Source organism: Schistocerca piceifrons, chromosome 1 (genome assembly GCF_021461385.2).
Source record: "Schistocerca piceifrons isolate TAMUIC-IGC-003096 chromosome 1, iqSchPice1.1, whole genome shotgun sequence".
Lineage (NCBI taxonomy): Eukaryota > Metazoa > Arthropoda > Insecta > Orthoptera > Acrididae > Schistocerca > Schistocerca piceifrons.
This window is the reverse complement of record NC_060138.1, coordinates 107,480,872-107,507,509: the sequence shown is the minus strand read 5'-3', so window position 1 is coordinate 107,507,509 and position 26,638 is coordinate 107,480,872.

Below are 26,638 nucleotides of genomic sequence, written 5' to 3'. Positions count from 1 at the left end.
GTCGAGATCCAGTGACTGTTAGCAGAATATGGAATCGGTGGGTTCCGGAGGGCAATAGGGAACGCCGTGCTGGATCCCAACGGCCTCGTATCTCTAGTAGTCGAGATGACAGGCATCTTATCCGCATGGCTGTAACGGATCGTGCAGCCACGCCTCCGTGCCTGAGTCAACAGATGGGAACGTTTGCAGGACAACAACCGTCCCCACAAACAGTTCGACGACGTTTGCAGCAGCGTGGACTATCAGCTCGGAGACCATGGCTGCGGTTACCCTTGACGCTGCATCATAGACAGGAGCGCCTGCGATGGTGTACTCAACGACGAACCTGGTTGCACGAATGGCGAAACGTCATTTTTTCGGATGAATCCAGGTTCCGTTTACAGCATCATGATGGTCGAATCCGTGTTTGGCGACATCGCGGTGAACGCACATTGGAAGCGTGTTATCGTCATCGCCATACTAGCGTATTACTCGGCGTGATGGTATGGGGTGCCATTGGTTACACGTCTCGGTCACCTTTTGTTCGCATTGACGGAACTTTGAACAGTGGACGTTACATTTCAGATGTGTTACGACCCGTGGCTCTACCCTTAATTCGATCCCTGCGAAACCCTACATTTCAGCAGGATAATGTACGACCGCATGTTGCAGGTCCTGTACGGGCCTTTTTGGATACAGAAAATGTTCGACTGCTGCCCTGGCCAGCACATTCTCCAGATGTCTCACCAACTGGAAACGTCTGGTCAATGGTGGCCGAGCAACTGGCTCGTCACAATACGCCAGTCACTACTCTTGATGAACTGTGGTATCGTGTTGAAGCTGCATGGGCAGCTGTACCTGTACACGCCATCCAAGCTGTGTTTGATTCAATGCCCAGGTGTATCAAGGCCGTGGTTGTTCTGGGTACTGATTTCTCAGAATCTATGCACCCAAATTGCGTGAAAATATAATCACATGTCGGTTCTAGTATAATATATTTGTCCAATGAATACCCGTTTGTCATCTGCATTTCTTCTTGGTGTAGCAACTTTAATGGCCAGTAGAGTAGTTTGAGCACTGCATCTAAAGTATTATTCCTGCGTAGAGTATGACGGATTTTAGAGCAGCACTTTTTGTAGTTGGGCTGATGCATTGTGGCTGAGTGGTTTACCAAATAGGTTGATAAACCGTGAGCTCGTATTTTAATCCTGCTGTTACCAAATTGATTTTCATTTTATTTCATTCCTCTCATTGTCAAGATATTAAAATTTAACCCTTTGACTACTACAGGCGTGCTCTCTGCGTTCTGTGCTGAGACCAGCTTTGTTGCGGCTATACTAATCGCCTAATGCTACTACTTGCACTGATAGACGGCATTCTAGCCGCTATGAAATACTTATCGCCAGATTTTAAGGAAACTATTTAGTGACAAAGCTTGATTCATACACATATTACAGTTTTATATCTTTGCTCGATTAGCTGCTGAATTCATTTCTCTACACATCGTAGTTTTTGTGCTGCCTGAGATTAAGTAAAGCATCGCTCGAGATTTCACAGAGGTAAAAATGCATTGTGTAAACTTTGCGTATGGTTGACTTTAGCCGATACATTGCTTTATATGGACTATAGGTAAGATACAGAAGCTATATTTAAAATTGAGAGCAGAATGACATCTCATTTCATATTTAACTTATTGATTGTTTTTATCCATCCGATGGTCTCAGATAGTGTGCCACATTTGTCCATGCAGACTAGCTGCTATAAAATATGTACAAAATATTTACTACCACACAGAAAACTATTAGATGAAAAAGCAGTCTTATCTCTTAGTTTCGTAAAGGACTGACTTTCTTTTCGTTAATCGTCATACTTACTGTGCTACATGAAATTAAGTCAAGCATTGCACAAAATTGTAAGTTTGCAGATGTAAACACGCATTGTGTAGAGTTTGTGAATGGTTGATTGTAGCCCAAACATTGCTGTGTTTGAAGTATGGGTAAGATATCGAAATTTTACTTAAAACTGAGATAGTGGTTGTTATATGCATATGATGACTACGCACGATAGACCCATTTCCGTTCCTGCTCAAGGAAATCATGTAATCATAACAGTCAGCGTATTTCACAAACGGTTCAAGAGGTATTTTGCAAATGATAGCACGGAAAGAGGTACGTATATTTTATTATTATGCTTTAAAATTAAAATTGAAGCAATAACAGCTCTTGATGTCATTTGATACTTATTTTATACGTGACATGTATGCAATATGCCTTTTCTTTTTATGCTTACAGTCAGTACTTACACTTAAAAAAAAATTTCCTAAATCTTTGTAGTTATGTTATAGGCTAGTTTAAATGTTTTATTTCTGATGAAGGCACTCCTAGTAGTGGCCGAAACCTAGATCAAAAGCACTTCAGTTTTGCGACCACGGGCTGTTATTGCTTTAATTTTACTTTGATACGATCGCTGACAACGCAGCCATGTTTAAAACTTTTATTCGAAAATTGTTTCATTTGCCGGGATCTGGCAGTTACTCGTCCGAAGCAGCGAGAGGATCAGCATAAACAGGACGCGTAAACGTACCAATAGCACGTAAGTTCCATAAGCGTACAGTGTAAGGGATTTCAGAGCAGCAATATGCATATCAGTTCTGTAGCCTATTGGTTAAGTGTGTGGACTGGTTATTTGTCGACTCAAGTCCGATATTTACTGCTACCATTATTTTTTTATATTTTCCTCACAATGTGAAATGATAAATTATAAAATTTTAATGGAAACAGTTCGTTCTATATACGTAAAATTAATATATTCGATTTAGTTACAACTACCCTTTTTGTAAAATGTAAACATTCACGGTCGGAAATGTGACAGTTAATAAAATGTTCAGGGCTATTCCACCGTGGTCGAATGGATTTCACTTTATAAGTTCGACCAAGGGATAGTAGCCTGGAACATTTTATTAATTGTGACAACTACCCTTATGAATCGAAAGGCAATAGAGCACCACATTATAGCGCTCTAGTAAAATTTTGCAGGATTTGCCGCTGGGCAGTTCCCTATCTCGTCTTTACACAGGTCGTCTCCACAGGCCCATTACACATCTGTACAGTTAAGGAACGATGCTTGAGTTGTTCTCACGTATTACTTCCTTCTGTAGTACAAAATATGCATTACCTAAGTTCAGTGAGCGTACTCTTGCAGATAACCAGTTATTAGTATACACAAACAAGCACTATTATTTTCGCCATTAGTGATCGTAATACTTGTGTCATCAGATTTTTATTTGTTGGACCTACGAGTATGATGGTCGATGATGTACATGCAACAATAACAAGAATGGATCCAACAGAAATCCTTGGAGTACATCTGGAGTGATTATTTCCAGTTGTTTAAGATGATATTGCGAATTCTCCGTGGGTGTCTCCATGCAGTGCTCTACATCCTTTCAATTAGGTAAAATGAATAAGTATTAGCAACATTTGATACTTGAGCTTCTGTAATACAGTTTTGTGTGCTGCTCGGTCTAATACGCTCTCTCCTCTCTTCCGCCACCCCGTCCTCCCCAGAGCACACACAAAAAGAAACGCTATCGTCACGAGGTCTGAGAAAGCACAAAATTGTAACATGCACGACTATCTCATCTACAGTATCCGGACTTATTTTTTAGTCATTATTTTTTGACGGGATTGATATGCTCCTCCACGGATTCCTCTCCTGTGCAGCCTCTTCATGTCAGAGTAGCACTTGCAACCTACGTCCTCAGTTATTTCCTTGTGGTATTACAATCTCGCTCTTCCTCTACAGTTTTACCCTCTACAGTTACCTTATCAGTCCACCTGCTTTCAGTATTCGCCTGTAGCACCACATTTCAAATCCTTCGATCTCTATTCTCCGGGTTTGCCACAGTCCTTGTTTCACTGCCATACAATGCTGTGCTCCAGAAGTAGATTCTAAAAAATCTCTTCATCAAATTAAGGCGTATGTTTGATGCTAATCCACTTCTCTTAGCCAGGAATAAATTTTCGCCGATGCCAATCTGCTTTTCATGTCCTCCTTTCTCCGTACGTCGTGAATTATTTTGCTACCTAGGTAGCAGAATTTCTGCGTCTACTTCGTGACCTTCAGTCCTGATGTTAAATTACGCGTTGTTCTCATTTCTGCTACTTTTCATTACTTTCGTCTTTCGTCGATTTGCACTGACTACATGTTCTATACTCTTTATAATTCATTCCATTCAGCAGGTCCTGTAATTCTTCTTCACTTTCACTCAGGATAGCAATGTCATTAGCGAATGGTATCATTGACATCGTTTCACTTTGAATCTTAATTCAACTCTTGAATGTATTTTTCATTTCCCTCATTTCTTCGAGGTACACATTGAGCCATAGGGGCGAAAGGCTACATACCTGTTTTACCCCTTTTTAATCCGAGCACTTCGTTACTAACCCACCATACTTATTATTCGTTCTTCGCTCTTGGATATGTCGTATAGTCTCCGTCTCCCCCTATAACTTACCCCTATTTTCCCCCAGAATTTCAAAGCTGTTGCACCATTTCACATTGCCAAATGCTCGTTCGAGATCGACAAATCCAAAGAAAATGTCTTGATTTTACCTCGATCTTGTTTCCATTATCAACCGCAAGGTCAGAATTGCCCTTCTGGTGCCTTTACCTTTCCTAAAGACAAAGTGATCGCCATATAACACATCCTCAATTTTCTATTCCATTATTCTTGTCAGCAACTTGGACGCAAGAGCTGTTAAGCTAATTCTACGGTAATTCTCGCATTTGTCAGTTCTTACAGTCTTCGGTATCGTGTGGATAATATTTCTCCGAAAGTCCGATAGTATATCGCCAGCCTCATATATTCTACACACCAACGTCAGTAGCTATTTTGTTGCTTTTGCCCTAATGATTTTAGAAATTTTGATGGCGTGTTGTCTATCCCCTCTGTGTTATTTGATCCAGTCTTCCAGCGCTCTTTTAAATTCTGATTTTACCATTAGATCCCCTGTCTCTTCGAGTCCTGTTTCTTCTGTCACACCAGACGAGTCTTTAGCTTCATACAGGCGTTGTGTCTGCTGCTCTCTCCTCTGTTTTTGACAGTGGAATTCCCATTGTACTCTTAATGTAACCACTCTTGCTTTAAATTTCACCGAATGTTGTTTTGACTTTTCTGAATGCTGAGTCAGTCCTTCCGACTCTCTCTTCCTTTCCGATTTCTTCACATTTTTCATGTAGCCAAATCGCTTTCGCTTCCATCCACTTTCTGCTTATTTCTTTCGTAGCTGATTTATATTTCTGCATTCCTCAATTTCGCGGAAAGTTTTTTTACTTTGTTTCGTCAACCAACTGGTTTCATCGCGTTTGCCTTCTTTCGTCGATCAACTGATTTCATTGCAGTTACTTTCCTTGTACAGATATTTTTCTTCCAACTTCTGTGACTGGCCTTTCTGGAGATGTCGCTTTCTCTTCAATTGAACTGCCTGTTGAGCTATTCCTTATCACAGTGCCTAAAACGTTAGAGAACTTAATATATCCGTATTCCACTCATTTGAGTACTGATCCTTCCTGGCCAGTCTCTTAAACTTCAGCCTGCTTTTCAGTGTTACTAAATTGTAATCTCAATCTAGACCTCTTTCTATGTGTGCCTTACAATCCAATATCTGATTTCGGAATCTCTGCCTGACCATGATGGAATCCAATCGAAATCTTCCGGTATCTCCCGGCCTTCTCCAGGTATGACTCCTCCTTCTGTGATTCTTGCACAGAGTATTCGCTATTACGAGCTGAAAATTATGACAGAAATCAATTAGACTTTCCTACAACAAAGTCCATATTCTCCCGTAACTTTATGTTCCCTTCCCTCCCCTACAACCACATTCCAGCCCCCTGGGCTATTTGATTTTCATTTCCATATACGTACTGAATTACCCGTTCAGAATGCTGACATACTTCATCTATGTCTTCATCCTCTGCTTGCGACGTGGGCATGTATAAGTGAACTGTAGTTGCCGATTTGATGTCGATTCTGAGGAAACAACCCTATCACTGAACTGTTAACAGTAACATACTCTCTACTCTACCTTCCTATTCCTAACAAATGCTACTCCTGTTACATTATTTTCTGCTTCTGTTGATATTACTCTACACTCATCCGACCAGAAATCCTTGTCTCCTTTTTATTTCTCTTCACTGAGACCCACTTCATCTAGATGGAGCATTTGGATTTCCAGTTTCAGATTTTATAGCTACCCTTCCCTTTTCAAACGTCTGACATTCCAAGTTTCATCTCAAAGAACGTTGTACTTTTGTTGGTTATTCAGTCTTTTTTCATGATCTTCTCCAACCCGGCAATGCACTCCAAGAGATCCAAATGGGAGAGTAGTCCGGAATCTTTTGCAATGGAGAAACATAATGACATTTTTTTTTCAATTTTCCTGTGGATACACCTCACGTGTCTGTAATTCAGTGATTTTCATTGCATTCCGCATCCTCGTGACGTTGATAATTGCTGATTCTTTCACCTAGAGGGGAATTTCCCAACTCAAGGGCAAGAGGTGCCCTGAACATATGTCCACTCGTCTGCCCTCCTTCGCAAGGTCTTTGGTAGAATGAGAGTGACTCTTTATGCCGGAAATCTTCAGGTACCAAAGCTGATGATTTTTATTCAGTATTAAAGTGGTGGCAGGAAACCGATCTTACCACAGCCTAGCACAACTGCTTCGGTCCAAATCTCTCTCCAGACGGTTCAAGATTCGACTGTACAAAACCCTGATCCAGCCTGTTGTTCTATATGGCTGTGAGACATGGAGTAGCCGGAAACAGGACTTCCATAAGCTTCTTGTCTTTGAGAGAAAAGTGCTTCGGAAGATCATCGGTCCGGTTCTGGATGCACATACAGGGGAATGGAGGATCAGGTACAACCAAGAGCTTGAGGAACTATACCAGCAGCCCAACATAGCAGGAGCTGTCAAAGCCAAACGAATGCAGTGGGCCGGCCATGTGGCCCGGATGGAGGATCACAGATGGCCTCGGAAGCTCCTGGATTTCACACCTACAGGAAAGAGACCGCCAGGGAGACCGAAGAAGCGTTGGATGGATGGACTCCATGAAGATTTAAAACAAATGTCAATAGATGTGGCCGAATGGCGGATAGCAGCAATGGAGAGAATACAGTGGAGGAGGAAACTTGTAGATGCGTGCGGTCCACTGGGCCTGATCACGTATTAGTAGTAGAAGTAGTAGTATTAAAGTGGTGAGGGGGTTCGAACGTGGAATTAAGGATGTTTTGATTACTAATCAATGCACCCATGCTCTAGCGGAACTAGACCACTGGTGTGTACAGCCCTACATAGTGAGGAATTCATCTGTGGCACGAGAGGCGGACCCACCAGCATAAAAAGAAACGAAACAGTAATAAACGAATGTGTCGCTCAGGAGAGATCACCGATTCCGAGGGTGAACTAGTCACTGGATGTCTCCTAACTAGCAAATCTAACAGGGACATTTCTTAACTTCTAAAGCTGCCCAAGTCAACCGTTGGTGGTATGATGGTGAAGTAGAAACCTGAAAGAAAAACCACTGCTTAACCGAGACCAAGAAGACCTCAAGTCCTGAAGGACAGGAACTGTTGAAATTCTCAGAGGGTAGTTGAAAAATCACGTGAAATCAATGGAGTGGATCAGTCGTGAGTTGCAAACTGCCAGCAGCAATTAAGGTAGCACGGTGACTGTGCCTATGGAGGTAAGGAGAGAGGAATTCAGTAACCTAGCAGCTCATCTTAAGGTACACATTTATGCAGTCAGTGCTAAGGGATACATGAGATGGTGTAAAGATCGACGCTACTGGATACTGGATGACTGCAAACGAGTAATTTCGAGTGACGAATCACGCTGTATGCGGTGACACAAGGGCTGCATCATTTGTGAGATACAGAGGCGAGCGAGTGTGCAGGGACTTACCACAGTTCACTACTATCGCCACGTCACCGTAACGCGCCGCCCGCCTCGGTAGCTGAGTGGTCAGTGTGACGGATTGCCGTCCTACGGACCCGGGTTCGATTTCCGGCTGGGGCGAGGAATTTTCTCAGCTCATGGACTAAGTGTTGTGTTGCTTTCATTATCATTTCATCCCCATCCGGCGCACAGGTCGCCCTCAAAGGGGTCTCCCGGTCAATGACGCCAAACGCTCATTTCCATTTACCATAACGCGCCTTTGCGTAGCGTACAAAGTACTGCGCCATAATATAAGAATTAAATTAAATATTAAGGAAGATTTTCCAAACTTTGTCAACATTTGCTTCAGTATATTAATGATAGAATTGTTAAATCTCAGAGTGATCCACTGAGTAAGTTTCCCTGAATACATTGTTTTGAGAAAAAAACAAGTGGCACTAAATAATAAAGCTAGAAAACCAAACATTGTTCAAATGTGCAGATGTATGTCGCAATCAACTGTTATGAGTCTCAGCTTGATCGTAGCAATATTTTGCCCAAAATCGACGTTTTTAGGAAAAATTGAAGGTGCTAAATATTAGACTCAGAAAAATGAATGTTCGTATGAGGCTTCAGTTTGATATAAAAGCATTTACTATGTGACTTCGTTAAGCTATCTGTAATAGTTTTCAACTAAGTGACTAAAAACTAAATTTGGACCAAAAACGTCCATATTTGTAATAGATAAAGTATCATTAATACTAATGACAGAAAGTTAAGATTAAAGCACTTGATTACATCCGTTAAATAATAATGCTATAACAAATTTCAAGACATTGATGTAACTGCCAGTCAGTAAAAGGTCTCTTAAAGATGTAGTTCAGAAGCCATATCTTGCTGTCGCTTCCGTTCTAAAAATTCTACCGGCAAAGTTTACATGCAGTAGAACTAAAAAATTTTCTGTAATTAAAGCTAACTTAACTCCATTCATATAAAACTTACGGAGACGTTAAACTGATGCATGACCCAGTTATTATATACTGCTGTCCGAGACGGCGGTTAGTTAGATGCTGCTACCAGCGCATAGAGCGGACGACGGCAGTGCGCTGCGTCCATATGTAAATACGGCCTGAGAAGAGGCATTAACAGAAAAAAATGGTTCAAAAGGCTCTGAGCACTATGGGACTTAACTTCTGAGGTAATCAGTCCCCTAGAACTTAGAACTACTTACACCTAACTAACCTAAGGACATCACACATATCCATGCCCGAGGCAGGATTCGAACCTGCGACCGTTGCGGTCGAGCGGTTCCAGACTATAGCGCCTAGAACCGCTCGGCCACCCCGGCGGCTGGCATTAACAATTAACAGACACACTTCGCACCGACTTATCACTCTGCCCGCGTCAGTCGAACACCGGCTAACACGTTGTCTCGGATGACGTCACAGCCAGGCTGCAACTAAAAACATGTTCAAATCGTTTAAATGGCACTAAGCACTATAGGACTTAACATCTGAGGTCATCAGTCCCCTAGACTTAGAAATACTCAAACCTAACTAACCTAAGGACATCGCACACATCCATGCCCGATGCAGGATTGTAACCTGCGACCGTAGCAGCAGCGCGGTTCCGGATCGAAGCACCTTCAACCGCCCGGTCACAACGGCCGGCACTAACCACATGTTTTCGGTAAAAGTAGGAAGTGAAGTAGCGTGGACTGTACACCGTCCTGAATCTCTTGGATTTAGCAGAACTAACTGTTCGTGTGCCGCCTATACTGTTAACTAAGCCGCATGGCAAATGGTGGGATTATTTTTCAGTTTTTGGTGAGCAATTAATTTTGATGATTAGGAGTCATGGAGAAGAGCATTTAATTGGAACTTACAGTAGAGGTCGCCTCTGAACTCCTCATGGTGCTCATTATTATTATTATTATTATTATTATTATTATTATTAGCAGGAATATTACCGAGTTGATGCAAGTGAAATTTTGCTGAATGTATTAATAAGTTAGAACTCAAAACTTTTATCTGTAAACATGCTTCCTGATCCCGCCGAGTAAGTAGAGAGTAGAAACATTTCTTTCACTGAGCACAAGCAGAAAGTGGACTTGCAGACTGGAAACTATGGTCTGTATGCTCTCCATATTTCTGGCTGACTGCAAAAATAGTTTTTCGGCTGTAGTAAAAGACAGCGAAGCTTTATATTTATTACAAATTAAAACTCCACCCCACATGTGCTCTGTGGCAATCCAACAGAAGGTTTGGGTTTGGCAAAAACCTGAAGAACGTCACCTGCCATCATGAGTAGTGCCAAAAACGATGTATGGAGGAGAGGGTATTACACTGCTGGAATGTTTCCCGTACTTACCACGTGGTTCTCTTCTAGAGCCTAAGAAGACAATAAATGTGGAAGAATTATCAGGATATGTTGCAGCATTTTATACTGCATGTAGCAGAGGAACAGTTCAGAGACTAATGGTTGTTTGGAAACAGTTTTTGATGTTGCTAAGCAACAGTCATACAATTCACAAGATGATGATTTTACATCTGCCATTTCTTGGGGAGCGAATATTTTTCTTCATTTTAAACTTGATGTCGTGAAATGCACGTTAATGGCACAATAACAATCAGTTGAAAATTGCAAGGAAGACCGAAACCTGGGTCGTAATTAGATAAACAACAATACAGTCAAATGGCGGTGTGTTCATTTGTTTTTGTTGTTGTAGTCTTTAGTCCAGAGACTGGTCTGATGCAGCTCTCCTTGCTACTCTGTCCTTTGCAAGATTCTTCATCTCCCAGTACCTACTGCAAACTACATCCTGAATCTGCTTAGTGTATTCATCTCCTGGTTTCCCTCTACGATTTTTACCCTCCGCGCTGCCCTACAGTAATAAATTGGTGATCCCTTAATGCCTCAGAACATGCTCTACCAACCGATCCCTTCTTCTAGTCAAGTTGTGTCACAAATTCGTCTACTCCCCAATTCGATTCAGTACCTCCTCCTTAGCTACGTGATCTACCCATCTAATCTTCAGCATTCATCTGTAGCACCACATTTCGAAGGCTTCTATTCTCTTCTTGTCTAAAATATTTGTTGTCTACGATTCACTTCCATACATGGCTACACTCCATACAAATACTTTCAGAAAAGATTTCCTGGCACTTAAATCTATACTTGATGTCAACAAATTTCTCTTTTTCAGAAACACTTTCCTTGCCATAGCCAGTCAACATTTTATATCCTCCCTACTTCGACCATCATTAGTTATTTTACTCCCGAAATAGCAGAACCTATCTGCTACTTTAAGTGTCTGTTTTCCTAATTACCCTCGTTTTGCTTTTGTTGATGTTCATCGTATATCTCGCTGTCAAGACACTGTCCATTCCGTTCAACTGCTCTTCCAGGTCCTTTTCTGTCTCTGACAGAATTACAATGTCATTGGCAAACCTCAAAGTCTTTATTTCTTCTCCATGGATCTTAATCTTTCTTTTGTTTTTTTTTACTGCTTGCTCAATATACAGATTGAATAACATCGGGGATAGGCTACAACACTGTCTCATTCCCTTCCCAACCACTGCTTCCCTCTCATGCCCCTCGACTCTTATAACTGCCATCTGGTTCCTGTAGAAAATATAAATAGCTTTTCGCTCCATGTACTTGATCCCTGCCACCTTCAACTTTGTGAAAAGTTTTCTCTAAGTCTCTAAATGATAGAAACGTAGTTTTGCGTTTCCTTAATCTTTCTACTAACGTAAGTCGTAGGGTCAGTATTGCCTTACGTGTTCCAACATTCCTACGAAATTCAAACTGATCTTCCATTAGGTCGACTTCTGCCAGTTTTTCCATTCATCTGTAAAGAACTCGAGTTAGTATTTTACAGCCGTGACTTATTAAACTGAGAGTTCGGTAATTTTCACACCTGTCAACACCTGATTTCTTTGGGATTGCGATTATTACACTCTTTTTGAAATCTAAAGCTATTTCGCCTGTCTCATACATCTTGCTGACCAGATGGTAGAGTTTTGTCAGAGTTGGCTCTCCCAAGGCTATCAGTAGTTCCAATGGAATGTTGTCTACTCCCGGAGCCTTGTTTCGACTTAGGTGTTGCAGTGCTCTGTCAAGTTCTTCACACTGTACCGTATATCCCATTTCATCTTCATCAACGTCCTCTTCTATTTCCATAATATTGTCCTCAAGTACACCGCCCTTGAATAGACCCTATATATAGTCTTTCCACCTCTCTGGTTTCCCTTCTTTGCCTAGAACTGGTTTTTCATCTGAGCTCTTGATATTCATACAAATGGTTCTCTTTTCTCCAAAGGTCCCTTTAATTTTCCTCTAAGCAGTATCTATCTTGCCCCTAGTCATATATGCCTCTACGTCCTTACATTTGTCGTCCAGCCATGCCTGCTTCGCCATTTTGCACTTCCTGGCAGCCTAATTTTTCAGACGTTTGTATTCCTTTTTGCCTGCTTCATTTACTGCATTTTTGTATTTTCTCCTTTCGTCATTTAAATTCAGTATCTCTTCTATTACCCAAGGATTTCTGTTAACCCTCGCCTTTTTACCGACTTGATCCTCTGCTGCCTTCTCTCTTTCATCTCTCAAAGCTACCCATTCTTCTTCTACTCTCTTTCCCTTTTCTTGTCAACCGCTTCCTATTGCTCTCTCTGAAACTCTCTACAACCCCTGGTTCTTAGAGTTTATCCAGGTACCCCCTCCTTCAATTACTACCTTTTTGCAGTTTATTCAATTTTAATCTGCGGTAAATAAGCAATAAATTGTGGTCAGAGTCTACACCTGGCCCTGGAAATGTCTTAGAATTTAAAACCTGGTTAGCAAATCTCTGTCTTACCATCGTATAATCTACTTGAAACCTTTCAGTGCCTCCAGGCCTCTTCCACGTACACAACGTCTTGCGTGGTTCTTATACCCAGAGTTAGCTACGATTAAGTTATGCTCTTTGCAAAATTCTACGAGGGGACTTCCTCTTTCATTCCTTACCCCCAGTCCATATTGACCTACTATTTTTCTTTCTCTTCCTTTCCATACTATTGAATTACAGTCCACCATGACCATTAAATTTTCGTCTCCTTTCAGTATCTGAATAATTTCTTTTATTCTGCGGAGCGAGTTGGCATATAAACTTGTACTACAGTGGTAGGCGTGAGCTTTATGTCCATCTTGGCTACAATAATCCTTTAACTATGCTGTTGGTACTAGTTTACCCGCGCTCCTATTTTTTTATTCACTATTAAACCTACTCCTGCATTATCCCTACTTGATTTTTATTTATAACACTGTTTTCACTGGACCAGAAGTCTTGTTCCTCCTGCCACCGAATTTCACTAATCCCCACTATATCTAAGTTTAACTTTTTTTAAATTTTCTGACCTACCTACACGATTAAGGGGTCTTACATTCCACGCCCCGATCCGTAGCACGGCAGTTTTTTTTTTTTCTCCTGAAAACGTCGTCCTCCTGCGTAGTCCTCACCCGGAAATCATAATGGGGGACTATTTTACCTCCAGAATATTCTACCCAAGAGGACGCCATCATCATATAACCATAAAGCTGCATGCCCTAAGGAAAAATTACGGCTGTTGTTTCCTCCTACTTTCAGCCGTTCGCAGTATCGGCACAGCAAGGCCGTTTTGGTTCATGTCAGATCAGTCTATCATCTAGACTGTTGCCCCTACGACTGATGAAAAGGCTGCTGCCCCTCTTCAGGAACCAAACGTTTGTCTGGCCCCTCAACATATACCCCTCTGTTGTGGTTGCACCTATGGTACGGCTATCTGTATTGCTGAGCAAGCTTGCCTCGAACGGCAAGGTCCATGTTCACTTAAATATTTAAAAATCTTTATTTGTATCGTAATTGCAATGCACTCTGTCATGAAACAGCATATATGAGCCACTGCTTTGTAGACTGAAATGGAATTTGGTCTGCAGGTTCATCACCTGCACAGCATATATGAGCCACTGGATTGTAGACTGAAATGGACTTTGCTCTGCAGGTTCATCACCTGCACTTAATGAGATTTTTTTGGGATGAGTCAGAAATTCGACTTTGCTGTACCCCCCACATTCAAAATGTCTACTTTCTCCAGTTATGGATGTTAAGTGAGAATGGACTGCCGTTCCTTCACAGAGATTTCCACAGCTTGGCGAATACCACCTCACAAGCATCGTGGGCTTGGTAACAGAATAACAAGTTTTTGTCAGAAGTCGATAGGGGTCGTGAGAGATCCGGTGGACCCAGTGGAGCATGTCCACTGAGCCACGCCCCCAGCAGCTCTGGACTACGAGCACCCTCTGCCGACGCAATACAGGGTGGCCAGGGGCAGCCGCTCAGCCCCTCTTGCACTTGGAGCCACTGTTTATGCTTCATCCTTGCCGACATTGAGGTAGCCCGAACCCGTTTCTTGCTGCTTTATTTCTAATGAGTCTTCGTACACTTAGAGAAACACAAGTTGACTAAATATTCTGTTTCTTATGGTCTGTGAACTTGTTCACTAATCATTTAACTTATTCACTAATCATTTCTGACGCTTTCCACCTTTGTACAACTGTTACCATACCGCTCTGTGGCCATATCTCCCTACAATTCCGTACAAAGTCGTACACAACAAGAAGTGTCTTTAGCAGCGTTCAAGCGTTCGGAAACTGGCAGGGCGGACACGTGTAAGTTAACATCCCCTAACAGCTGCGCGCATACTTTCGTTCAGATAATGTGTGTTATTTATATAAACCGTATCACTTCCACCAGCTTTCCTTTAAGACGTAGGCCTATTATACAGTTAGAGGAGGAGATATTTTGTATATACACTACTGGCCATTAAAATTGTTACACAAAGAAGAAATGCAGATGATAAACGGGTATTCATTGGACAGATATATTATACTAGAAATGACATGTGATTACACTTTCACGCAATTTGGGTGCATAGATCATGAGAAATCAGCACCCAGAACAACCACCTCTGACCGTAATAACGGCCTTGACATGCCTGGGCATTCAGTCAGAGCTTGGATGGCATGTACAGGTACAGCGGCCCATGCAGCTTCAACAAGATACCACAGTTCATCAAGAGCAGGGACTGGCGTATTGTGACTAGCCAGTTGCTCGGCCACCGTTGACCAGACGTTTTATACTGGGGAGAGATCTGCAGAATGAGCTGGCCAGGGCAGCAGTCAAAAATTTTCTGTATCCAGAAAGGCCCGTACAGGACCTGCAACATGCGGTTGTGCATTATCCTACTGAAATGTAGGGTATCGCAAGGACCGAATGAAGGGTAGAGCCACAGGTCGTAACACACCTGAAATGTAACGTCCACTGTTCAAAGTGCCGTCAATGCGAACAAGAGGTGACCGAGACGTGTAACCAGTGGCACCCCATACCATCACGCCGAGTGATACGCCGAATCGGCGATGACGAATACACGCTTCCAATACGCGTTCACCGCGATGTCGCCAAACACGGATGCGACCATCACGATGCTGTAAACAGAACCTGGATTAATCCGTAAAACTGACGTTTTGCTATTTGTGCACCTTGGTTCGTCGTTGACTACACCATCGCAGGCGCTCCTGTCTATGATGCAGCGTCAAGGGTAACTGCAGCCATGGTCTCCGAGCTAATAGTCCATGCTGCTGCAAACGTCGTCGAACTGTTTAGTGCAGATGGTTGTTGTCTTGCAAACGTCCCCATCTGTTGACTCAGCGATCGAGACGTGGCTGCACGATCCGTTACAGCCATATGGATAAGATGCCTATCATCTCGACTGCTAGTGATACGAGGCCGTTAGGATGCAGCACGGCGTTCCGTATTACCCTCCTGAACCCACGGATTCCATATTCTGCTAACAGTAATTGGATCTCCAACAACGCGAGCAGCAATGTCATGATACGATAAACCGCAGTCGCGATAGGCTACAATCCGACATTTATCAAAGTCGGAAACGTGATGGTACGCGTTTCTCCACTTTACACGAGGCATCGCAACAATGTTTCACCAGGCAACGCCGGTCAACTGCTGTTTGTGTATGAGAAATCGGTTGGAAATTTTCCTCATGTCAGCCCGTTGCAGGTGTCGCCACCAGCGCCAACCTTGTGTGAATGCTCTGAAAAGCTAATAATTTACATATCACAGCGTCTTCTTCCTGTCGGTTAAATTTCGCGTCTGTAGCACGTCCTCGTATAGCAATTTTAATAACCAGTAGTGTAATATTTTCAGAACTGTAACAGGTATATTGATGACAAGGGATGTTGTTTTGGCGGATGCACTGTTTATTTGTTGGGGGACTGTGTGGTCACTGGCGTGGCACAGTGCGGTTGCTGCCGGCTGGGGGCGGGCAGGACAGGTTGGTACAGGGGACAGGACAGGTCGGTACAGGGGACAGGACAGCAGAGGAGAACACGGCGCCGCGGCATCAATAAACCACGGCACGCCACTGAGCGCCGGCCGTGCTCTGCCGGTAACCCGCCTGCCACTTGACTTTGCCCCAATCAATACCGGTGCGGCACGCAGCGCACTAAACATAGCTCGGCCCGCCTCTCCCCTCTGTCATTAACCTGCTGACGCGACACCTGCTGCCAGGTTACTGTGGCTCTGACGTCTGCCTCGACTGGTAATATTATCCTCAAGTGTTCCTTCCAGTTAACTGAATTTCTACCGATAGCGATCCTTTGCAAAAAATGGCTCAAATGCCTCTGAGCACTATGGGACTTAACTTCTGATGTCATCAGTCCCCTAGAAGTTAGAACTACTTAAACCTAACTAACCTAAGGACATCACACACATCCATGCCCGAGGCAGGATTCGAACCTGCTACAGTAGCGGTCGCTCCGTTCCAGACTGTAGCGCCTAGAACCGTTCGGCCACTCCTGCCGGCAATGATTTGCAACTCAGGAAATGGTAAGATTTCTTCATCGTGTACTAACTCATCAAAACTAACTCGTTACAAAGATCTCTACACAGAAACATAGGAGGGGTGTTCAATAAGTTATGTAACAAATTTTTTATCTCGATTCGTTTCCGTTGAAAAATGTGGAATTTTGTTGTGGGACATAGCGGAATATTCCCGCTTCAGCCCCTATACAGGGTGTTACAAAAAGGTGCGGCCAAACTTTCAAGAAACATTTCTCACACACAAATAAAGAAAAGATGTTATGTGGACACGTGTCCGGAAACGTTTAATTTCCATGTTAGAGCTCATTTTAGTTTCGTCAGTATGTACTGTACGTCCTCGATTCACCGCCAGTTGGCCCAACTGAAGGAAGGTAATGTTGACTTCGGTGATGTGTTGACATGGGACTCATTGCTCTACAGTACTAGCATCAAGCACATCAGTACGTAACATCAACAGCTTAGTGTTCATCACGGACGTGGTTTTGCAGTCAGTGCAATGTTTACAAATGCGGAGTTGGCAGATGCCCATTTGATGTATGGATTAGCACGGGGCAATAGCCGTGGCGCGGTACGTTTGTATCGAGACAGATTTCCAGAACGAAGGTGTCCCGACAGGAAGACGTTCGAAGCAATTGATCGGCGTCTTCGGGAGCACGGAACATTCCAGCCTATGACTCGCGACTGGGGAAGACCTAGAACGACGAGGACACCTGCAATGGACGAGGCAATTTTTCCTGCAGTTGACGATAACCCTAATGTCAGCGTCAGAGAAGTTGCTGTTGTACAAGGTAACGTTGCCCACGTCACTGTATGGAGAGTGCTACGGGAGAACCAGTTGTTTCCGTACCATGTACAGCGTGTGCAGGCACTATCAGCAGCTGATTGGCCTCCGCGGGTACACATCTGCGAATGGTTCATCCAACAATGTGTCCATCCTCATTTCAGTGCAAATGTTCTCTTCACGGATCAGGCTTCATTCCAACGTGATCAAATTGTGAATTTCCACTATCAACATATGTGGGCTGACGAGAATCTGCACGCAATTGTGCAATCACGTCATCAACACAGATTTTCTGTGAACATTTGGGCAGGCATTGTTGGTGATGTCTTGATTGGGCCCCATGTTCTTCCACCTACGCTCAAAGGAGCACGTTATCGTGATTTCATACGGGATACTCTACCTGTGCTGCTAGAACATGTGCCTTTACAAGTACGACACAATTAGTGGTTCATGCACGATGGAGCACCTGCACATTTCAGTCGAAGTGTTCGTACGCTTCTCAACAACAGATTCGGTGACCGATGAATTGGTAGAGGCGGACCAATTCCGTGGCCTCCACGCTCTCCTGACCTCAACCCTCTCGACTTTCATTTATGGGGGCATTTGAAAGCTCTTGTCTACGCAACCCCGGTACCAAATGTAGAGACTCTTCGTGCTCGTATTGTGGACGGCTGTGACACAATACGCCATTCTCCAGGGTTGCATCAGCGCATCAGGGATTCCATGCGACGGAGGGTGGATGCATGTATCCCCGCTAACGGAGGACATTTTGAATATTTCCTGTAACAAAGTGTTTGAAGTCACGCTGGTACGTTCTGTTGCTGTGTGTTTCCATTCCATGATTAATGTGATTTGAAGTAATAAACTGAGCTCTAACATGGAAAGTAAGCGTTTCCGGACACATGTCCACATAACATATTTTCTTTCGTTGTCTGTGAGGAATGTTTCCTAAAAGTTTGGCCGTACCTTTTTGTAACACGCTGTAGTTTCAAATAGTTCAGACAGGTGATGACTCTATAAGCAGCGTTCAAAATGGTGTCTGTAACGGAGTTTCGTTGCAAGGAGAGAGCTGTCATTGAGTTTCATTTGGTGGAAAACCAGAACATCTCAGAGAGTCCTAGGCGCTTGCAGAATGTTTGCGAGACTTATCAGTGAATAATAGCACGTTTAATTCTTGGGCGAGGCATCTGACGTCATCGCAATAAGGTCGCGCAAACCTGTGAGATCTCTGAAGTGCCAGCCGGCCACAAACAGCTGTGACTCCAGGAGTGCTGGAACGTGCGGACCACGTATCAGAATCAAACGATTCGCTGCACAACTGAACCTCTTATGGTATCGATCGCCCTCTAGCCGGCGCTGTGCAGCTCGACGAGCGCCGCTCTATATTCAGCCCAGTTCATCGAGAGCAGACGACCAAGCAACTTAGCTTCTACTTCATGGGGGGCTATCCTTGACAGACTTTGCCTTTGTTACTTCAGTGATAGTTTTTCTAACTACTAGTAACTGTTAGCTTTGCACCTACGCAAAATTAAGTAATATTATTATTTGTAAATTTTCATACACCAGTGAAAGAGCTTTATCCTATACGCAGTACCGAAGTACTTCGACTTCTCCTGCTGCTACTCGCGTCCTACATTCTTGGCCTATTTTACTTAAGCATTTCACAGGAGCAGATCCACGCCCCACCTATCCAGGCGGGATACAAAAACCCTCTGCTGGTATTGGTGACACACTCGTCCGCCATTTGGGCTACTCAAAGGTGCGTTCCCACTGGATTACTCGCCGCCAGCAGAAGACCATGAAGAGCAACGGTGGACCGTCAGTTTGGCCTTGCGCGTTACGAAGCTGATCGCTACAGTTTTTTCTCGAACATCGTCGCAGGGGACGAAACATGTGTTCATTACATCGAACCGAAAACAAAGAGACAATCCAAGGAATGGCAACACACTGCCTCTCCCCCGAAGAAAACGTTAAAAGCCGCACACTCAGTCGGTAAGAGCATGGTGACGGTCTTCTGGAACTCTGAAAGCCTTATTCTGTTTAATATCCTGCTTTGTGGCTCATGGATCAGCTCGAATTGTAATGTGCTACCCTCATCAACATGAAGAAACGACTTCGTGACCGCAATAACGCAAACGAACTTCTCCTTCTCCATGACAACGGAAGGCCTCACATAAGTCTGCGCATCCGAGAGCAGCTCACAAACCTTCATTGGACTTTTCTTCCTCATCCACCTTACCGGCTCTCACACCTTCCGACCTCCACGTCTTTGGACGAATGAAGGACGCCCTCACTGGGGAGCAGTACGTGGGTGACTGGGAGGTTACTGATATAGTAAGACATAGGCTCTGACGTCGATACGTAGAGTCATACCGTGCAAGCATACAGGAGCCTGCCTATAAGGTGTGTGACACTTACTCCGGTCGCACTGTTTAATTGTTATGTTAAGAAAAGACTGGGAAACAACATGGTGTATCGGAATCCTGATTAAAACAAATCTGCTTTCAGGAATAGAAATGTGTTACATTGCTTATTGAACGACTCTCGTACATCAGAAACTGGAACGGGAGCATATCGCTAGAAAAATGCATTTGATTATTTGATTATGGTTAATATATTATAAATAATAGGGCGTTTAAATAACAGTATATCATATTCTTTCACGAAATGCGTGGGGAGAAATTACAATGAGAGCGCCGCAGGGCTCGATAGTTTCCACATAACTGTTTTTGCGTTACAGGAAAGATGTCATTTTAACGAAGCAGGAGATGGAATTAGTCCTTTTCATAGATGATAGAAGCAATATTGTGAAGCCAATCTGAGAAACTTCAACAGGGAAATAATAAATGATGTTTCTGTAATGGTTACGAACTAGTTATGCACAAATGAACTAGCTTTAAACAATGGGAATGCACAGATTATTCAGCTTTGTACTTTCAAAAATAGCACACATGCTACTAACCTGGCATACCAGGAAGAAGTGTTGAATAATGTAGAAAGTTCTACTGTCACAGTTCGGCATACTGGTGAAAATTTAAACGAAAAATGATATGGCAGACGTACTAAGACATGTACGTTTACCGTAGGATAACTACGATCATTGTAGACGGAGCAGTCAAAAAGTTAAAATATTTTGCATCTTTACATTCACTAATGTGTTATGGTACTATATTGTTGGGCAAACTACTTGCTTAGGCAAATAATATTCATTGCACCAACAAGAGTAATTAGAATTTTGTGTAGGGTTCACATAAATACATGTTACAGGCGTCTGTTTAAACTGCTGGAAACATTAACCATACCCTATCTCTACACAACATTTATTCACTTGTGAAATTTTCTGTCAGTAATCCATCTGAGTCTGAGAGCAATAGTGATATGCCTAGCACTAGTAGGAAAAATGATCTGCTATAACCTTTAAAGAACCTAAACTTGCACAAAAAGGATGGGATAACAGCTAGAGAACTCTTTGTGAGCGCACAAGTGAAAAAGAAAGTCTAACAGATACCAGAATTGTCTTTACATGTACAAGGGCTATTCAGAAAGGAAGGTCCAATAGGTCGCGAAAATAAAATGAGAGTGAAAATCCACTGAAGCTTTGCACAGGTGTGGTGGACTATCTCTTCAGTGTGTCTGTTGACCGTGTCAGGTCGCTCGTTCCAGTTCTGAGCACACAGTGAACACATAAAGATGCCAAGAACCCTAGTGTCTGCCGCCAAGTATTAGTGCCCTCTGCGAGATTGCGCCTGATTTCAAGCAACCCTACATAACGTTCGTGTCCTGCATGTCCATTATGACAATTATCCTCTGCACACTGCAGGGGCAATGTGGACGCACTTGCAGCGTTTTGATGGAAAGTCTTTCATCCACCATGCAGTGACGTCTTGTCTCCCACTGACGTTCGTCTGGACTCATATGAACTGCTGGCTATGAAGATAACATTTTGTCGCAGAACATGAAGTGAGGATCAGCGTAGAGAAGTGGGGGAAAGCACAGGTGGCTACCTTCTGTGACATGGGTACAACGCTATGATAAATGTTGGAGCAGTGACCATTTAGAGTAGTCGTATACAAAACCGTCATCCACCAACGCTATGGAGTATCTCTTTCAAAGGAGACTATGCACTTCTACGAACCAGCCAGCTCTGTCTTCTCCACTGGCGATCGATGCAAACATTACCACACGTTCCGTCCACCGTCCGTCAGCGTACTGTCACAATTTCTGCCGGAGGGGTGACGTAGTGGCATGTGCAGGTGTCTATAACTTCGAGCTCTGGAGCATCGTTGTATGACCATTCTGGGCACGGTTTCGTATCCCTCGAAGGTTGTCGCAGCATTTCCCTCACACCCTGTATACACATGTACCCTGTATTCGTATAAGGACCCAAAACAAAGTTTCCGTTTGTGGGTGTTGCTGCAGCGTATATGCAACCCAGCGCGACTCCGATGCAGATATATAAGCGGTAGGTAAGGCGTTAGTATCGCCTCCGAAGGGAAGCACTTTGATTGCCCCTACCTTTTCGTGCAACGAGCAATTATATATCTGGCCTTCAAATTCCAAGCGAGAGATTTTCATATTTTCTTGCTCGCTGCCCACAAACTATTAGTCCTACCAAAAGTATGAACAGAACCTCTGTAACATTCCTAGCTTTGCAGCCATCATGTTAGGCTTCAAGAAGCTCTTCTTATAACAGTTGAGAAGACAGCAATGGCAATATGACGTAATGTGGTGTGAGGTACCGATGGCAGATGGCTTGTTAGGTACGGGTATCGTCAAAAAGACGTGCTGCGTTCGGAAGCTGCGCGCCAAAATGATAATCTTCTGTTATTAATATTAGAAAAACTAAACAGCGTTTTTACTTACATTTCAAATTAAAATACGAATAAAAATAAACAGCGTACCTACTTGCATTTCAAATTAAAGCATCTTTCAATGGCGTGCGATCATTCCATTATTTCACAAGTATTAATAACCGTAACAATAATAAACAACTGCTAAATGAAAAGGCAGACGAAGCTCTTCCGTGATCTTTGGATCGCGTCTGAGTTGGATGGCGGGCGAAGTTGTTGGGCTGTAAGATGATAGATGGTTCGGCAGTCTCGGGGGACAGAAATATTGTGTGCCGCGGTCAGCATCTGGTCAAGACTTTATTAACAAAGCAGGATTACATGGGTATGTGGTTGAGATCCGTGTGATAGTAATTACGGTAATACGCGGTTCATTATCTGTAGAAGAATGGAAATTGTTTGTGACTCTAAAGTGGAATGTAATTGTGCAGTTTATGGTGTTCTGCCAATAAAAATCCCATACAAGCAAACTAACTAGAAATTTAATTATTCACATAATATCAGTTCCTCGCTAAGAGTTTCTTACAGCCTCAAGATTACCTACGTACAGTTTTCTGCACGGGGGACAACATCTGTAGAAGACTGCAAGTTGGTGAACATGTATTAGAACTTATGCATTCCACTGATGGTTGTGGAAGCAAATAGGCCTCGCGGTACTGGAACCTTAGTACAAAAGAGATCAGTGACATGTTCTCTATGGTAACACAGAAGAGGAACGAAAGAGAGAAATTTTGGAGAGGAAGAGTTTGTGCTACACATGTGTATGCTACACCCTCTCTCTCCCTCTTTCTTTTTTCAGCTTGCCCTACCTTCTAGCAGGACATTTAATGTAGCTAATTTTGTATTGGTGTGCGCTTTCGCTGGAGGCCACGGTTTTCGAGTTATTCAACAAAAATCACCATCTTTAAGTACTACACTCCCACACTTATCTCTCACCAGTCACGTTTTCTCCTGTCACTGTACAAAAATTTCCGATTCTTTTCCCCTTTCTGCTCTCTATTGATTGGGCTATTTCACCGCAAGGAAAGTCAGGTCTTTCGTTAAAATTATTAATTTAAACGTGCCCACAAGTATAATAAAAGAGAAAAGAGTTTTGTAAACGTTACGCTAAAATTAATTTCGATGGCAATTCGATTCAAACTTAATCCTTAGAAGCATAATAGTTTCGTTGTCAGAGGGCCTGACGGATACAACCATGTAATTCTTTATTTTGTACTGTTAAAATTCACAAAATTATTAGGGAAAATTCACACAAATGTCCATTTTACAATTTGTAAGTGCTCAGCTAAGCCTGTGGCGTAATAAATCCAGTCAATGGAGACCAAACAAGCTCGAATGTCAAAAATAATTCGCGCAGTCGCAAATATTTGTATAGCGGTAGGAAGCAGAGCCATGATCATTATACTAGAAATCCTAACCGGTGGGTGCTGAGTGTTGGATTGGGGTGAGTTTGAAAGTAAAGTTTGTACGTTTATAAGTGAATAAATCGAAACATTGTACCAAGAACCGCTGAAGTCGTCAGTCAATGAAATAACACTAAAACTTCGCCTTTAGCAAAATGTATAGCAGTACAAAATTTGAGTGCATTAAATCCCCTGTAAAATGCTGTTCATTTTTTTCCCTGTAGGTCTAATAGTCTGCGTGATTTTCCCGTATACTTTGCGGAGCGTTATTCCATTTTATTAAAGAGATGGCGTTTTCCTTTAGACGTAAGCCCTTTGTGGGATTTTCAACGGTGCATCGTGCATGCTTGCATCAGAGGCGGCTGCAGCAGTGTTACTCGTGAGAGTGTGAAAATCTAGCGCTAGGTCAGACACAGAAACGCGGGTGCATAAGACAAGTAATGCCAGCTAAATCACCCTCTCTGTGTCTGTGCCTGTCTGTTTTTTCCAAGCTAGTTCCGTTGGTACGTTCCACATTCTAAAGATTATTGGAAGTAGTACCTGGGAAACAAGTAACTATCAACAGTAAAACAGAAAACGAGTAACACCGTCCTTTCAACATACTGCGATAACACGCTCTCTTTAGTTGGTGGAATTTATTAAAGAATGGTTGGCTCTGAGCACTATGGGACTTAACAGCTGTGGTCATCAGTCCCCTAGAACTTAGAACTACTTAAACCTAACTAACCTAAGGACATTACACTCATCCATGCCCGAGGCAGGATTCGAACCTGCGACCGTAGCAGTCGCACGGTTCCGGACTGCGCACCTAGAACCGCGAGACCACCGCGGCCGGCTATTAAGTAATGAATAATTAGAGTAATTAAAGCGTAACAGGACTTTGATACCAGAAATAACGTAAAACTTAAATTTATTTTTGAGCGCTCAACTATTTAATTAGTTTTATGTGATGGCACAAAAGAGATACTCAGTAGCAAGGTGCACAGGGATTTTCCCGTATACTTTGCGGAGGGTTATTCCATTTTATTAAAGAGATGGCGTTTTCCTATAGACGTAAGCCCTTTGTGGGATTTTCAACGGTGCATCGTGCATGCTTGTATCAGAGGCGGCTGCAGCAGTTCGAAGAGGGCAGTGTCTGGCAAACTAAACGGCGTGCGTAGCTTTGTCACATACTGTGTTAAAGAACACCAGTTGGTTGTAAAAAGTAGTCCCTCCCTCTAAGGTCGACTATTCTCGTTGAGTGTAGAGGTTTTAAATTGCAGCAAAGCTTCATCATATATCAATATCGTGGATAATTATCTACAGTCGCCGTCCAGGTTTAGTAGAGTCAACCTCCAGGCGACTTGGACCTGCAGCCAAGAGGCTAAGTTGCAGTATTCTACCTGAATGCCTAAGGCCTCAGAACATCTCGCAAACCTGTCGAGTACAAGGTTTCATTCCGTTGCTCCCGAGGAGCCACGATATTCCATACATCGGAATGATGAAGTTTTTCCTCGACGCTCTATCGCCGTGTTTGTCTGATGTATGTGTATGTATGTGTGTGTGTGTGTGTGTGTGTGTGTGTGTGTCTGTGTGTCTGAGAGCGCGCGCCTTCAATCTATTCCTTATTGAAAAAATGTTATCTACTGTTTTATTACTTCAGGCACGTAAATGCAGCGCAGTCGGTGAGAAATGTGAGAAATACAAGTGGCTGCCGGAGGACATGATTAACATTGAAGGTCAGAGATAGATATTGCCCTGAAGTATAAGCGACGATCAAATGTGTTCCGTTCCAAAGCCACACTAAAATTTTGCTTACATGTCGGTGCTTATGCAGGTATGCCCACATCGAAGTCGAGCTGAATTGCATATCCGCTGCAGTAACGCTCTCAAACGGAAATCCTTGGTCGCCCCTTAGAAAAAATTATTCATGATGTGTTGGCAGAAGAGCCAACACCGTGTTGCTAGAGGAGGCCGAAATGCACGCGTTAAGCTTACGCAGACTGGCGTGAGGTCTGGAACAGTTAGGGAATTTATAGTAGCAAATAAAGTATGTAGTTGATGTAATACTTAACTTTAATCCATAATTGGAGAACATCGCTCTTGTTGATACATGAATTGTAATCTCAATATGAACGGGTAATGGCGCCTTGCTAGGTCGTAGCAAATGACGTAGCTGAAGGCTATGCTAACTATCGTCTCGGCAAATGAGAGCCTATATGTCAGTGAACCATTGCTAGTAATGTCGGCTGTACAACTGGGGCGAGTGCTAGGACGACTCTCTAGACCTGCCGTGTGGCGGCGCTCGGTCTGCAATCACTGACAGTGGCGACACGCGTGTCCGACGTATACTAACGGACCGCGGCCGATTTAAAGGTGCTTATGCCCACATCGAAGTCGAGCATATTCGCTGCAGTAACAGTGGCGACACGCGGGTCCGACGTATACTAACGGACCGCGGCCGATTTATAGGTGCTTATGCCCACATCGAAGTCGAGCGGTGACACCACAATTCAAATGGCTCTGAGCACTATGGGACTTAACATCTATGTAGTCCCCTAGAACTTAGAACTACTTAAACCTAACTAACCTAAGGACATCACAAAACACCCAGTCATCACGAGGCAGAGAAAATCCCTGACCCCGCCGGGAATCGAATCCGGGACACCCCCTACACGAAATATTCTCTACCGTGATGGACAACAGCAGCAGCCCTTCGGCAACACGTCGGCGATTACTTATGAAAGCCTGCAACATCATCAATATTGCCCGTCAGTATCTATGATCTGTACTGTAGC